General features: G+C 44.3%; 1 protein-coding gene across 6 annotated transcripts in view; it reads right to left on the bottom strand.

The window, feature by feature from the left end:
• Positions 1-14,623, bottom strand: part of TMEM200C (transmembrane protein 200C) — a 117,588-nt gene extending 102,965 nt beyond the window's left edge. The window contains exon 1 of one of the 6 annotated variants that reach the window (XM_068234707.1): positions 14,406-14,623. The gene's annotated coding sequence lies outside the window, so the exon portion shown is untranslated. Of the gene's footprint in view, positions 1-8,926; positions 9,010-11,090; positions 11,179-12,349; positions 12,566-13,379; positions 13,511-14,405 lie in introns of those variants that run through there. The other 5 variants (XM_068234710.1, XM_068234709.1, XM_068234706.1 and 2 more) reach the window with 5 other exon arrangements.
• Between the last annotated feature and the right edge of the window lie 2,711 nt (positions 14,624-17,334).

The following is a 17,334-nucleotide window of genomic DNA, read 5'->3' as shown; positions in this document are numbered from 1 at the left end:
GATGTACAGCTGCCATTAATATGCAATAAAGCACCTATAGGCACTTTGAAGGGTTGAGTTCTGCCGGGACAAGTTCTTTTTCTGGATGATTGAAGCTGAGGAGTGATGGACCTCTAACCCGGATAGGACTCCCCAACATATATACCATTTTTATCCCAGAGGCGGGCAGATACTATACAGATTGCGATTGTAACTGAACGGCACTGTAATATATAATATACATTTACAATTGTTCAGAAATCACACTTTGGTTTTCTTAGATTTATTTTTTTGTATGGGCGATTCATTTGCTTTTAATATGAAGGTTTTTACAAACACAGAACATTTATATCGCGCTTTTCTCCTGGCGGACCCAAAGCGCCGGAGCTGCAGCCACTAGGACGCGCTCTATAGGCAGTAGCAGTGTTAGGGATACTTGCCCAAGGTCTCCTACTGAATAGGTGCTGGCTTACTGAACAGGCAAAGCCGAGATTCGAACCCAGGTCTCCTGTGTCAGAGGCAGAGCCCTTAACCATTACACCATCCAGCCACCACAGATTTTAGATTTTTAGATTTCCTACAGATCATATCTTAAGGCCTCGTTCAAACTATACGCGCATGCGCATTTTGGCAGCGCGTATAGTGTGCGACACGCAAGATCATATCATCATATGCGCTGCGTGGCAGCGCGATTTCACTATCGCATACTGCACGCATTTTTGTGAATCGCAGCACAGATCCCATTCATTGTAATGAATGGGATCTGCAGCGCAGTGCATAGTAACGCTGATGGCGTGCGATCGGACGCGTTGCGTTCCGATCGCACAGCCATCTGCGCTAAATGATGTGAACAAGGCCTAATACACTTGTGTCGAAATGCCCTGTATCTTGTCGTCATTCAGTTATAACGAGCTTAGCGTCCAGTAGTGCACAGCTTGCTTTATTATGATGTAAGGCTTGGTTCACACATAAAAAGGTGTCCAGTCCTGTCCTGTCAGTTTTTTACATTCTGTATGCGTTTCTCTGGCTGTGTTCACACAGAAAAGGTGTACATTTTTGACCCGGTCCAGTCCTGTCAGTTTTGTATCAGTTTTGCTTGTGTTTTTGTGGGTGTGTTCACACATAAATCTGTACATTTCAGCTAGCTTCCCACTTGAGGGGATGCTAAATGAACACAACATGGCTCCCTCCATTTTGCATCCGCTGTGCCATCCGTTCCATGGTCACACGCCTGAAGCGATTGCCGATCACCTGTTCCACCTCTGATCACCACTGCTCAGTCCCTCTCTCTGCCCAGCCCAGAGGCCGACTGGAGCATGAGGCTCTCCACGGGCTGCATGAGACCAATTCTCCATAGCAACAGGGAGAATTTTCATTGGTCCACCATGAACCAATGAGAATTCTCCGTTACTGAAGATACCCACTGATCTTTTGCAGCCCAATGGAGATCCCCATGCTTCTGTCCTGTGTACAGGGAGGAAGCGGCATTGGGAAGTGTAGCCCAGGGAAGATGTGTTATGGGCTAAAGCAGCCCCCTGCCTGGGATTATCAGACTGTACAGAAGATCGATCTGCTTACAGCAATGGATCCCGCAGATCCGATGCCGTGTGACAAATGTGAACAGGACCTATCTGTTTGCATTATACTTTGAAGCACGTAAAAGCTTGCATGACTGCAATGTGAAAAAAATAATGTACCTTGCATTCAAGCAACATAAATTAGGTGTTAAAGATGGTATGATCTGATATTATCACAGTTTGTGCTGGTAAGCCTGTCACCTATGGACAACTTATGGTATTTTTAAAAAAAAGCAGCGAATGACACATTTCAGTAGTTTCGCTGTTTTTTTTACAAACAGCAAGAAAATGCTGCCCAATAAGGTAGGGAGGACACACTCTGCGCTGCAGAAGCAGGCCATGACATACTATGTGATGACTAAATATCACAGTCTGGTGTCAGAGCAGCAATTCTCTTCACACCAGCAACTCATTTCAGTGATGTCAATGCGACTGATGACAGAGGTAACAGATGATCATACGTTCTAAAGCAAACGGCACTTAGGTACAGGGCACTATTATTATCAGGTACAAGACTCTTCTATTTTAAAAAGCAGATCTGTCAGTGCTGAACAAACAAAGACTGATGTGTGACACAGTGGACTCCAAAATGAATGCTGATCAGAGGCACAAAGGTCGATGAGCAATCTTTATACTCTTACTATCTAATGTGATCATCTGAGTTACATTAATTCGGAATGATTTCTACACAAATTCTGCAACCCTCTTAGATCCCAAGTTTGCTTAAATTAGATGGTAAAATTACATGGCCCCTTCAATGTATACGTATTGTCCACCATTATAACCTTAGAGGTTCTGTTTTATCCAAATTATTGTCAGACTGACACTTACTGTCATACTTTGTGTATGAGCCACTTTAGCCTTAAAAGGGCATTTGTATGGCAAAGTGGGATTACACGTTAAATAACATTTTGCCCAAATGTATTACACACAGTACAAATGAAAATGAAAATGAAAATGAAAATGAAAATGGAAGGCAGCACGGTGGCCTAGTGGATAGCACTCTCGTCTTGCAGCGCTGGGTCCCCGGTTTGAATCCCAGCCAGGGCACTATCTGCAAGGCGTTTGTATGTTCTCCCTGTGTCTGTGTGGGTTTCATCCAGGCACTCTGATTTCCTCCAACATCCCAAAAACATACAGATAAGTTAATTGGCTTCCCCCTAAAAATTGGCCCTAGATTACGATACATACACTACATGATACATACATAGACATCAGCGGCGTAACAATAGGGGCTGCAAGCCATGCAGCTGTGGGGGGCCCGCTCAGGGCCTTTTGGGGGGGCAGGAGGGGTCGCAGTATGAGGGGAGGACAGTAGATGTCAGTGCTATATAAACACTAAATAATAAATACTATAAGACTACTTGAATGTCATTTCAATGCATATTTACATCGCACTGAAGCTAACTTATTTCATCGCAGGCTGCAGTACAAATGATCAGATGGACTCCTTATTAAAGTGACACTGATAAAAAAAAATGTATGCTATAATGAATTGTACGTGTAGTACAGATATTTAATAGAACGTTAGTGGCAAAGAAAATAATCTCATATTTTTATTTTCAGTTATATCGTTTTTTTTTTTTTGTTTTTGTTTTTCTACCACCTAGCGCTAGCTACATGACGCCCCCCTCCCTTTCGCATCCCTCCCACCCCTCCGATCACCGCCGGCGCTATTACCCATAAGTTCTGAACGGGATTTCCTTTAGGGCTTCCCCCATCGCCATGACGACGATCGCGATGACGTCATCGTCAGACGGAGTTCCGATCCACCCCTCAGCTCTGCCTGGCACTAATTGGCCAGGCTGCGCAGGGTTCTCGGGGGGGCGCGGCGCATTGGCGGCGAGCGGCGGTGATCGTCCCCAACACGCGGCAAGCAAAGTGCTTGCTGCATGTTTAAAAAAATAAAAATATGAAAATCGGCCCAGCGAGGCCTGATCGGCGCCCACCGGCAGTCATGGACGAGCAAACCACCAAGGAGGTTAAGGGCCCGTTTCCACTACGGCGATTTCGCCGGCGATTCTGCAGAGTTTCCCCGCACATGATTTGCATGGGGAAACTCTGCCATAGAGGATGACGGGGCCGCAGCGGAATCGGTTGCGGGAGCGATTCGGCCGGAACCCCCCGCAGAATTCGCGGCGGAGGCTGCGAATCACATAGCCAGGCATGGCACGGCTCATGGGATTCGCTTGCGATCCCGCCCACCCGCTCAGTGCCGCACTCCGCACTAGTGGAAATGGGCCCTAATACAACATTGCATCATTCTCTGATATTTGCAATTTACAAACTACACTCTGTTTAAGCTATGAAACAGAGCAGAGCCAATGACCCTTTGAACTTCTCTGCAGTAAAATCTTATCTGAAGTTGTCTTTCACAGTTTTTTTGATGTATGTGCTTTGGAAAATAGCATTAGTCAGAGAGCTCAGAGAAGCTCTTTTGCATAGATAAAAAGTGACTTTTTTTAACTCTTCCTGTACTGGGAACAATGTGAGACTTTTATTTGTGCTACTAATGTTCTATTCCTTAGCTGTACTACACATACAATTAACTAACAAGGTGGCAGCCCCAGGACCAGCTAATGCTGAAAGAAGTCAAGTCCTGGGGCGGGGCTTTACAGAGGATCGCGCGCATCTCCGCTAGAGTGATGGCGCTCCCCTCCGTCATCAGTCTACTAGCGGCGATCAGCGCTAGCAGACTTTTAGATGCCGCCGTCTATTTACATTGTATAGCACTGCGATCTACTGCAGCGCTGTACTGGGGGCAGTAGTGTCCCTCAGCTGAAAAATAAATATAAAAATGAACAATTTAATTTAAAAAACAAACAAACAATAAAATAACAACATTGCACCGGCGGTCAGAGCACACCAACAGAAATTTCTGTCGGTGGGCAGAAAAGGGTGGGGTGGAATTCACTTGTGTGCTAAGTTGTATGGCTCTGCAATGAGCTATTAAAGCTGCAGAGCACTAAATTGTAAAAGATAGCCTGGTTATTAGGGGGGTGTAAGCCTATGGTCCTGAAGTGGTTAAACAAGTTTATTTTCACTTCAGATTCCCTTTAAGTAATAAGTGAGCAAAGAAAGTAAAGAAAGGTACATGGTTCCCCACCGATACAGCAGGAATAGTTATATATATATATATATAATTTATTTTTTTTGTTTACACAGTTTATCAGGCTTTCAAAACAGTCTGATAATACTGGTCGGCAAGGGCAGGCTTATCAATTAAGTAGGGTAGGAGGCACCCAGGATAATCCAAATGGAAAAAAGGAAGGTATGTGCCCAAGATATGTGGGTATACTAGTAGCAGCTCTATGGTAGTGGTAAAATGGTCCTACCTTCAGGCCTCTTTCACAGTGCGACGTTAAAGTCGCACGTTAGAAAATGCTCCAACGCAGACTAACGCTCAGCAATGCAAAGTCTGTGCGACATTCACAGTGCAAACGTTGCGTTGTGTATAACGTGTAGCAATATTTAGATATTTAATATAAGTGCTGCATGCTGTGCGTTTAGCAATATATTTGCTGCATTGTGCGTTGCACATCCTCAGTAATGTTTTTTTTGTTTTTTTTAATGTAACGCATGCGCCATTTTCGTTCCATCAGTATGCAACGAAAACGGAACACCAAGAGACACATAACATAGTACAAAATAACGTCCAATTTTATAACCTACATGCGCTGCGTTAGGGGCACGTTGTGCGACTTTAACATTGCATCAAACGCAACGTCCCATTGTGAAAGAGGTCTAAATAAGTAGTCCTTCAGTTTGAACAGAAGAAAAACCTTTATTGGGCACTTTATTATCAATTAGCAGCTACATCAAGTAAAAAGCTGAGTATTAACCGTTCCAGTACCTTGAAAAATATTCAGATGATTTCAGCTGTTAAGTATATGCTGTGTTTAATGCTTTAGACAATAGATGAAATTTATGTGTAATATCACTTTAGGGCACAATCTGATCACTCGCACAAACAATGTTATACAAAAGCATGAATATTCCAAGTGTCCTTTGGAAAGGGAAAGGAAATGGGCACAGATCATACAGCAGATGATACCAGCTCTGCTTCTGTCCAGGGTCAGCAATAACAACTAGACAGGTGCTCTAACCTGATGAATTGATCCATTCCCTGAAGAGCAGTCACCTGACAGGCATCCACTTCACACAAAGACCTGAGATTCTTGCCCTTGTGAAGCTGAAACAGCTTTACCTTGCAGCTGACATTGCATGTCTATGGGCAGCCTGAACTAAATAACTTTCACCACTTTCAGTAATCGCCCAGTCATTGATTCTGGCGAAAGATGAACAGAACACATCAGGCAATTCACACATTGGAAGGACTTGCTAAAAGGTTTCCATATTTGAACTATTGAAAATGATTAAAATGATACAATAAGAAATGAAGAAATGCAATGAGGTGTGAGTACATGGTCTGCAATGCAAACCACACTGGGAATGTAATTTTTGTTTGCACCACCCGTGGCCCTAGTCAGTAGGTCACTATCTGACTATTCCACACACTGGAGAATAAATTATACAACTGGCAACAGACATGGTTTGTGGCTGGGATGGTCTTCAGTCTGGTAAAGATGTTGAGCAACAGTTGCAACATTTCTTATAATCCGCTGGAGGCACACAGCTCATACAGCACTCTACAGGTAGTCACATGATGTTACCATCTGCCTGCCCAGAGCCTGTGGAGCCATAAGTAGACAAGAGGCAGGAAGAGGAAGTAATTCTCTAACTGGCGGATCAACCTATCCCCAGCTTTGTCTCTACAAAGGAGAGCATGGATTTTATCACTACAGCCACTGGAAGGAATAAGTAATATTGGCTGCTCACAGAGTGAGCTTCATTTATATTCCATAGGATGTTGAAAGTTGTATTTTAAAGCAATTGCAAAAAAAAAAAAAAAAAAAAATAAGTCAATTACAGATGGTCCTAGCAGGAAGCAGGGGGTGAACACTGGTGCAAGCTTAGCAGTACCCCTTCTAACACCCATAGAAATACTAAACTAGATAACTTAGATTGTAAGCCTATTTGGCAGGCCCTCTTCCCCGTGTGCTCATCTCCTCCATATGGACTCAGTGACTTGTCTTTTATATTTATCCTTACGTTGCAATCTGCACACTATTGTTTATTGTAACATCACTCATTTGTGTACCATTGTTTAACTCTGTAACATCCCCACATTCTATTGTTCAATGTTGTATTGTCTATTCTTTCTATTGTACAGAGCTGTGAAATATGTTACTGCCTCATAAAGTTTAATAAGAAGAACTGGATTACTGTACAAATTGTCTTACTGTTGTTTATATGTTACCTCTAGGCATATACAACCCTACAATATTTGTAAATGCATAGTGTAGTATTATTTTTAGATCTTTACCAATAGCCCCCTGATCAGCATATCAGATACATAAATAATGAATTAGTAATATTTCTCCTATAAAAAGGATGTAGAAATAAGCCCATAGGGCAAAGGAATGTACGCAATCTGTCTGCAGTGCCTGTCTGTAATGCTACAGTTAGTCCATCCCAAACAGCACTAACCATATTGTTACACTGACCCTCCAGGAGTTTGTGGTACCTCAAGGCTGCAACAAAGTTTCTAAACTGTTAGGGCTTGTTTCCACTAGTGCGGCGTGCGTCTGCGAGACCCGCGCCATCACTGAGCGGGTGGGCGGGATCGCAGGCGAATCCCATGAGCTGTGCCATGCACGGCTATGGGAATCGCAGCCTCCCGAGCTAATTCTGCGGGGGGTTCCAGCCGAATCGCTACCGCAAGCGATTCGGCCGGCGGCGGCATTCTCCCCTATGGCAGAGTTTCCCCGTGCGATTCATGTGCAGGGAAACTCTGCGGAATCACTGCGATAGTGGAAACGCGCCCTTACAGCTGCATATTAAAGTACCAGCAGCTTTAAAGAACCTCCAGACTAAAAATCTACTCTGCAGAACTGAAAAGGGTTGGTGTTTCTTTAACAGTTTCACAGCATCAGAACTTTGTTTTTTTACCCAAGCCTCATTTTTAGCTGCACAGAAGAAAACTGCCCGGGCTTTTTTCCCCTGATGCTGTGCAAAGCATGATGGGATTTCTGATGTTGTTGTTCTCTTTCTGCTGTTTTGGTGCAAATTTGTTTTTTAAAATTTTGAATTTGAGATTTGAAGCCTAGCACGTGCAGCTGGGAGGGGTGATCAGGACACAGGACAGTTGGAACTGTGTCTCATGCTCCCTGCCACCTCCTTTCAACCAAAAAAGATGGCTGCCCCCATGAGAAAGATGGCTGCCCCTATGAAATCACAAACATTTGCCTGTCCTTTTAAAACAGGGTGGGTAAGAGATTATATTACCTATTTTAATTAACATAACTAATGTAACTTAATGACAGTATGTTTGTTTAGGCTGAAGTTCTGCTGACAGCGGACAACAGGAAGCTGAGGATCAGGATGGAGCCATTTGTAACTTCTGGTCACATGTTCACATTTGTTAGCCAATGCAAGTGACCAGGTTACAATGTTTCTAAATAAGAAAAATAGTAACAATAGTAACAGTTATTTGCCTTGCTCTCTCCCTTTTGTTGTGGGTTTCGGGTAGGAGAGAGAAGCAAGAAGATACAGTGTTTGCTGCACATGACACCCATTTTCACTTTTTAACCTTTATTCCCTCACCGTTGTTTTATATATATAAATATTCAGTTATATCAGTGTAGGTAGGCTTTATATTGTATGTACACTGTAGTACCTACAAGACAAGTACATGGAGACATAGACAAAGCACTTACTATTAAAGGTGAAATTGTATTACTGGCCCTGCACTCAAGACAATGCATGCAGGTGCACTGTGGGAGGTATGTAACTCTGCAGTACAGCCTAACTCATAATTCACTCTTTTCACAGCCAAAGAATAAGCAAAGATGAGAGGTGCTCCGAACACATCTTACTTCTGGGTGCCTCTGTCTATATTCCTATCACAAATATGCAAGGCTGTGATTATCCTTTTTCCTCATCTATGCCAAATTTCCTGTGGCTCCAACTCCAAATGCAGCCCCTTTTCTGTGTTTAGCCATTTTCCCTCCCACTTCATGTGTAGCCCCTCTTGCATGTGTACCAGCCAACTACAGCAGACCCTTATAAAAGTACAACTCCGTCAGAAAGGCCCTCTCCTCCTCCATATGTTGCTCAACATTTGCAGTTTTCCTATTCTATTTACAGCCTTCTCTTCCATACACAGCATCTCCCTCTTCTTTGTCTAGCTGGCTGTCTCAGGCAGAAGCCGCCCTAGTCAGTGGCCAATGCAAACTTTGCAGAAATCATGCCCGGTTCATATGATGTCAAAGTTCACAAAAACAACACAATGGATTTCAGATACATACCGGGTACATCTCAAAGTTACAGAAAACTGACTGCCAATGAACTGGTCATGTTGCCATCAGAGCTGCAGTAGATCAGCTTATTACATTTCTTCCACAGAACATTTTGTGCAGTAACTGGACATGTCTGCAAGCAATGACACTTTGTTATCTTGCCATTATTGTATCAATATCAATAATACATTACATCTGAATGATCAAATAGAGGCTGCTTTAAAAGCTTTCTGTGCCAAACAAAAATAAAAACAGGGCAAGGATTTCACATACCGCTATATCAACTGAAATTTTGCCAATGTTCACGCACACATTTCCCTGTGACTGCAAATTATCTGTTTGTGTCATTGAACTGGGGCCTACTGGGTGTCAAAGGGCCCAATTGCCATCCACTTTGACCCTTCTCCCACCTCAGCTTGCCAGAAAGGCTACCATGGGGAGCTAAAGTATTAAATTGCCTTGGGCCTCATTTTGTCTTCATCCTTCTTAGATACCTCCCTACTTTTTTAAAATAAGATATGAGGGAAACATTTAAGACATGCCTCTGCCACACCTCCAGCCACACCCCCATCCACGCCTCCTCTGCATCATTAGTCAGACATGCTACAATGAATTCTTGAGCAAAAAATGTATTTTCACAAATCAACCCACTCTTGTCCTTTCTATCATCACTACGTTTCCTTGACTTTAGCTTTTCAGAATAAGTAACATCAATGTAATGAATGGTAGGATGGTATAAACACATTTTATATTCATACAGATCTGCTCATCAACCCTGAAAGAGGGACAAATAAGTAAAAATGGACACACACAGCATCCTCAGACTGAAATATTTCCACGATGAACTAGGTTATTTACAGGCCATCTAATAATGACAAAATCCCTAAATTAATCGACCTGTTCTCATGAGGATGTTTTACTATTGACGTCAATATATTCAGTTGAAAAGGTAATTCTGAAAAAACAAAAACAAAAAACCAAAACAACAACAACCCCCCCCCCCCAACAAAACGTAAAAACAAAACAAACAAAAAACAAACATAACCAGGCCTTTAGTCACTTGTGCTAACATTTTACTTACATTTGTGTATTTTGCACTTATAGAACGATGTCATATAGACACATATACAATTTGAAAAGCATAATTAGCTCAGAATACTGTACAGAATTATACCTAGAATGTAGCAAAGCAATAATACTTCATAATCTGAGAAGGTTCTCAACTATCCACATAATGATGTATGCTAAGAAGAATAAGGTAGCTTTAGCGGGACACCTTTTCTGGTTTCAGAACCCCTTCTTTTCCTTTGGATACTACAGCATAACACTATTCTCCAACACTAGGTCTGCCATTGCAGGTAACACTGAGCATAGCAGCCTTGTTATTCTCAGCTCTACCTATGAAACTCCTGCGTGAGCTTTGCATTGTTTACTATATGTAATATGGCTTCCTGGAATACCTAGTCTTTGTTTACCTGGGCTCTTGTAGCTCATAGATCTAATGAGATAAGGTGAAAGTGAACTGCACTGAGAAACACAGCAGTACCTTTTACTGGTAATCAACCACATGGGTAGGTCACTAACCTCTCTCACTCATCAATGCATTGACTACCTGCACATCACTAGCTACAGCCCAGCAGCATACATGTCACTCATCACCAGCACAGAGCTGCCTATCATACAATATACTCTCATCTAGCAGAGACAAATTGTGCTGCAGCCTCTGTGACATAAATGGGGACTGTGGTTTAACATATCCCTTGTGTCTGAGGAATGGTGTGTATATAATGAAAGGCATTCTGCCTGTCTCCTGCAGGACTCAGATGGAAAACAGACAGGACTGCTGGACCAGCACTTACATCTCATGTGCCATTAAAATAATATAGATGCCAGCTTTAGGAAAATACTTAATAATCCTGACATCCTTCCTTAAACAACACAAAACCAACACTCTAAATCAGTTTGATCACCTCTGTGCTCTGATCTACATTAGCCTCTGCTGAAAACAAGAAAGAGAAATGTATCTCACTAGTGATTAGAGCCACTAACATTGTTAAAAACAAAATGTGCTATAGAATGGGTGCTCTATATGCTGTGCATGCACCATATATAGAATGTCAGGTCTGAACCTACAATGCATTGTGATACACTGCCCCCCCCCCCCCTCACTCACCCACTGAGGCATGGTGGTGTCAGTCGTTGAAACTTGCAGGGACACATCAGAGGCTCTGGAACCAGGAACCTGCAGAACTGCCCCCAGCTGCAAGCCTCTGTGTATGTCACGTGTGCTGATCTACACGTTGCCATAGCGATTCTACATAGATACAAATGTATTCATGCAGCAGAAGAGAGTCCTGGTTCAATGAGAGTGCATGGCTCGCTCTGCTAGGATGACACTGAGACAAATAGAGGGGATGGAGGAAAAGGCAGCCTCCGGTCTCTTATACTTAGCTCGCTCAGTATGGATCTTGGGCCCCCTGTCTGCAGTTTAGGGATCGGTTTCCAAGGAAATGAGAGGAGATCCCACAGCAATGGCCTTGCTTTTAAAGAAGCAGTCAGATGATTAATCTCCTTGCTGATTTATTGTTCAGGTCAGAGGGGTATAACTACAGGGGGGTAGCCCCTGTGATTACAGAGGGGCCCAGAGCTTTAAGGGAGCCCCAATTACTTCTTGACTGCGTCCAGTACTCGAATCCATCCTTCAGATCAGGTGATTGTGTGGCTACACTTGTTATGGGTGTGAAGAATATGATGTCCACACTTGTTTTATGACCCTTGTAAGATGGGCCCTGGGCTGTGATAGTCACCGAGGGTAGGCTAGGGAAAGGGTATGACCACTGAGGGGCCTCATCACATTTTTGATGAGGGGGCCTAATGACTTGTAGCTTTGCCCCCAGTTCAAGTCATTACCCTTTATCAAGATTTTGTAGTATTAAACATGGAAATACAGTCCAGGTAGGGTGATGGTGACACATATCAGGTGGTAATAAAAGTTGAGATAGTGTGATCAAATAAAACTGTAATCATATAAGATTAAATGGTAATTATAATAAAAAGTCTGATGTTTGAACTACAATCCTAAACCAGAACAGAACTCACAAGCAATGTATAGAGCAGCAGTAGACAGCCTCCAGCAACAGCCCCAGATACACTGTGTGGGCTGCCTGCTGGGCAAAGGTTAAGGACACTACAATGAGATATGGATGGCAGACTCTTGAAGATCTGTGATTTCCAGGATCAGAAATTCCAATAAAAGCAAAACAAAAAGACTGTAATCAAAATCAGCTCATTAAATACATGATCTCCATTGCTGAGATTCCCTCCACTGAAGGATTAACATGTTAGCTTAGTACATCAGATCATTTCTTCACCAGCTGAGTGGAGGAGACAACAGCTTGCTATAGCTAAAGGGAAATCCATTATTCAACTCACCAGTCTGCTGTGCAGCTGAATTAATGCCCGGCGACAGCACAGGCAATACAACTCCTTTCACTAAATCCTGAGACGTTCCTGCAATCGGATGTTCATCATGTTCCTCCATTGAGTGCCCCCTGGCACTATCGATCCGCCTCACGTGCTGCTGATGCTCTGCCTGTAGCCCTTGTGACAGCTGCTGCCTCTTTCCAGTCCTGCAACGTGCTGAGGATGGGGAATAGCTGTCCGCTGACATCCTCGGCAGCAGGATCCGCCTCTGTGCACTGTTCAGCAGCAAAGCCCTGGGCTAGCCCCGCCCACTGGTCCATTGCCTCCTCTTGCTGTTGGCCGTCTCAGCTATGCACCCAGTAGGGGAGGAATAATCCACAACCCTGGAGAGCACCTTTCACACCTGCTTAATGAGCTAAGGTGAAAGTGAACTGCACTGAGAAACACAGCAGTACATTTCACTGGTAATCAACCACATAGGTAGGTCACTGACCTCTCTCACTCATCAATTCATTGACTACCTGCACATCACTACAGCCCAGCAGCATACATGTCACTCATCACCGGCACAGAGCTGCCTATCATACAATATACTCTCATCTAGCAGAGACCAATTGTGCTGCAGCCTCTGTGACATAAATGGGGACTGTGGTTTAACATATCCCTTGTGTCTGAGGAATGGTGTGTATATAATGAAAGGCATTCTGCCTGTCTCCTGCAGGACTCAGATGGAAAACAGACAGGACTGTTGGACCAGCACTTACATCTCATGTGCCATTAAAATAATATAGATGCCAGCTTTAGGAAAATCCTTAATAATCCTCCTGACATCCTTACTTAAACAACACAAAACCAACACTCTAAATCACTTTGATCACCTCTGTGCTCTGATCTACATTAGCCTCTGCTGAAAACAACAAGCAGAAATTAGCTCACAAATGAATACAGCCACTAACATTGTTAAAAAAAAAAGTGCAATAGAATGGGTGCTCTATATGCTGTGCATACACCATATATAGAATGTCAGGACTGAACTTACAATGCATTGTGATACACTGTCCTCCTCTCACTCACCCACTGAGGCATGGTGGTGTCAGTCCTTGAAACTTGCAGGGACACATCAGAGGCTCTGGAACCAGGAACCTGCAGAACTGCCCCCAGCTGCAAGCCTCTGTGTATGTCACGTGTGCTGATCTACACGTTGCCATAGCGATTCTACATAGATACAAATGTATTCATGCAGCAGAAGAGAGTCCTGGTTCAATGAGAGTGCATGGCTCGCTCTGCTAGGATGACACTGAGACAAATAGAGGGGATGGAGGAAAAGGCAGCCTCCGGTCTCTTATACTTAGCTCGCTCAGTCTGGATCTTGGGCCCCCTGTCTGCAGTTTAGGGATCGGTTTCCAAGGAAATGAGAGGAAATCCCACAGCAATGGCCTTGCTTTTAAAGAAGCAGTCAGTTGATTAATCACCTTGCTGATTTATTGCTCAGGTCATATCCCTTTATCAAGGTCTCTTAGTATTAAACATGGAAATACAGTCCAGGTAGGGTGATGGTGATAAATATAAGCGAAGAATAAATGTGTAAATAATTTGTTGGAAAAAACAAGAGGGTGAAGGATTATAAAAAAATAATGTAAGCAAATAAAACTGTAATCATATAAGATGAAATGCTAATTATAATAAAAAGTTTAATGTTTGAAATAAAATCCCAAACCAGAACAGAACTCACAAGCAATGTATAGAGCAGCAGTAGACAGCCTCCAGCAACAGCCCCAGATACACTGTGTGGGCTGCCTGCTGGGCAAAGGTTAAGGACACTACAATGAGATATGGATGGCAGACTCTTGAAGATCTGTGATTTCCAGGATCAGAAATTCCAATAAAAGCAAAACAAAAATACTGTAATCAAAATCAGCTCATTAAATACATGATCTCCATTGCTGAGATTCCCTCCACTGAAGGATTAACATGTTAGTTTGGTACATCAGATAATTTCTTCACCAGCTGAGTGGAGGAGACAACAGCTTGCTATAGCTAAAGGGAAATCCATTATTCAACTCACCAGTCTGCTGTGCAGCTGAATTAATGCCCGGTGACAGCACAGGCAATAAAACTCCTCTCACTAAATCCTGAGACGTTCCTGCAATCGGATGTTCATCATGTTCCTCCATTGAGTGCCTCCTGGCACTATCGATCCGCCTCACGTGCTGCTGATGCTCTGCCTGTAGCCCTTGTGACAGCTGCTGCCTCTTTCCAGTCCTGCAACGTGCTGAGGATGGGGAATAGCTGTCCGCTGACATCCTCGGCAGCAGGATCCGCCTCTGTGCACTGTTCATCAGCAAAGCCCTGGGCTGGCCCCGCCCACTGGTCCATTGCCTCCTCTTGCTGTTGGCCGTCTCAGCTATGCACCCAGTAGAGGAGGAATAATGCACAACCCTGGAGAGCACCTTTTACACCTGCTGGTGTTACTGATAAATAAATGCAAATGAGAAGCCTGGGCTGGCTTTGTAAAAGTAAAGGCAGCTTGGAACAATGTTCAATCAGCTGAGATGAAAAAATTATGAGGAGCTACCATCTGTACATTAAAACAATAATGAACTGGCAAGTCTGCTTTGTATTATTGTATGCCATAATTAATGATGAGGGCATCTCAGCAAATGCATGCCACTCTTACTAAAGCAGAGGCTAGGATTAGCTATGCTGGGTCACACTGAGTGTGTTAGTAAAAGCTGCCCTTAAAGCATATGCACTTTTGAAAAAAAAATGTTTCAATGCCCTCTGTGCCCTACTACCAATAGTTTACCCCCTTTCACTCCCTATCCCCCTCCCCTTTATACTTGCGTATACCCTAAAGCTCCAGCTATAATGTCTTTCCAATACTTCATTCCAGGTTATTGTCAGCTCCTGGAGCAGCTCATTATTTTTTTCTGTGGTGACTTCTGGGAGGTGTCCTGCACTTGCAGGATTAGCCCCCCCCCCCCCCCCCTCTTTACCACTAATTTGAGGAAAGTATGGGGATGTAGGTGCAACACAGGATGTATGTGTGGGTGCGTGTGTGTGCGCGCGCGTGCGTGCGTGCGTGCGTGCGTGTGTGTGTATGTGTGTGTGCGTGCGCGCGCGCGATTTAAAGTCATCTAGCCCTAGGCACTCTCAGAAGATAATACAGAGGGAGGAATGTGGTCAAATAGGGGTACAATGTTAGTTTATTCGGGAAGGAGGGCATAGTAGGTTAGGAGAATTGGGAAATGGGCTCACAGTAGTGTTGGGCGAACATCTAGATGTTCGGGTTCGGGCCGAACAGGCCGAACATGGCCGCGATGTTCGGGTGTTCGACCCGAACTCCGAACATAATGGAAGTCAATGGGGACCCGAACTTTTGTGGTTTGTAAAGCCTCCTTACATGCTACATACCCCAAATTTACAGGGTATGTGCACCTTGGGAGTGGGTACAAGAGGAAAAAAAAATTTAGCAAAAAGAGCTTATAGTTTTTGAGAAAATCGATTTTAAAGTTTCAAAGGGAAAACTGTCTTTTAAATGCGGGAAATGTCTGTTTTCTTTGCACAGGTAACATGCTTTTTGTCGGCATGCAGTCATAAATGTAATACATATAAGAGGTTCCAGGAAAAGGGACCGGTAATGCTAACCCAGCAGCAGCACACGTGATGGAACAGGAGGAGGGTGGCGCAGGAGGAGAAGGCCACGCTTTGAGACACAACAACCCAGGCCTTGCATGAGGACAAGAAGCGTGCGGATAGCATGCTTTGTACCACCATGCAGTCATAAATGTAATAAAGATAAGTGGTTCAATAAACAGGGACCACGCGGCAACGCTAACCCAGCAGCAGCACACGTGATGGAACAGGAGGAGGCGCAGGAGGAGAAGGCCACGCTTTGTGAGACACAACAACCCAGGCCTTGCATGAGGACAAAAAGCGTGCGGATAGCATGCTTTGTACCGCCATGTAGTCATAAATGTAATAAAGATAAGAGGTTCCATAAACAGGGACCGGCAACGGTAACCCAGCAGCAGCAGCAGCAGCAGCAGCACACGTGATGGAACAGGAGGAGGCGCAGGAGGAGAAGGCCACGCTTTGTGAGACACAACAACCCAGGCCTTGCATGAGGACAAAAAGCGTGCGGATAGCATGCTTTGTACCGCCATGTAGTCATAAATGTAATAAAGATAAGAGGTTCCATAAACAGGGACCGGCAACGGTAACCCAGCAGCAGCAGCAGCACACGTGATGGAACAGGAGGAGGCGCAGGAGGAGAAGGCCACGCTTTGTGAGACACAACAACCCAGGCCTTGCATGAGGACAAAAAGCGTGCGGATATAGCAGCAATGCTTTTTGCCGCCATGCAGTCATAAATGTAATACAGATGAGAGGTTCAATAAACAGGGACCGGAAACGCTAAACCATCCCAGATGTTCATCGGTCATGTTACTTGGTTGGGGTCCAGGAGTGTTGCGTAGTCGTTTCCAATCCAGGATTGATTCATTTTAATTTGAGTCAGACGGTCTGCATTTTCTGTGGAGAGGCGGATACGCCGATCTGTGATGATGCCTCCGGCAGCACTGAAACAGCGTTCCGACATAACGCTGGCTGCCGGGCAAGCCAGCACCTCTATTGTGTACATTGCCAGTTCGTGCCAGGTGTCTAGCTTCATGCCCGGTTTCAGGTCCAGCGGTGCCAGCCACAAATCCGTCTGTTCCTTTATTCCCCTCCAAATTTCCTCCCCTGTGTGCTGCTTATCCCCAAGGCAGATCAGCTTCAGCAACGCTTGCTGACGCATGCCAACAGCTGTGCTGCACTGCTTCCACGATCCTACTGCTGCTGGTGCTGGGTTAGCATTTCCGGATGAGGTACAGCTTTGAGATGCGTTGGAGGAGAAGGAGTCAGAGAGGTAGGTGCTGCTGTTGTTATCCAGCTGTTTGCGGCGTGGGCAACACCCGCGCCGTAGCAGGTGAGGAATCGCTGCCAGGCTCCAC

This window comes from Hyperolius riggenbachi, chromosome 5, assembly GCF_040937935.1.
Source record: "Hyperolius riggenbachi isolate aHypRig1 chromosome 5, aHypRig1.pri, whole genome shotgun sequence".
In the NCBI taxonomy this organism is placed as follows: Eukaryota; Metazoa; Chordata; class Amphibia; order Anura; family Hyperoliidae; genus Hyperolius; species Hyperolius riggenbachi.
The sequence above is the reverse complement of the archived record's forward strand: the minus strand, read 5'-3'. Positions and strand labels throughout refer to the sequence as shown.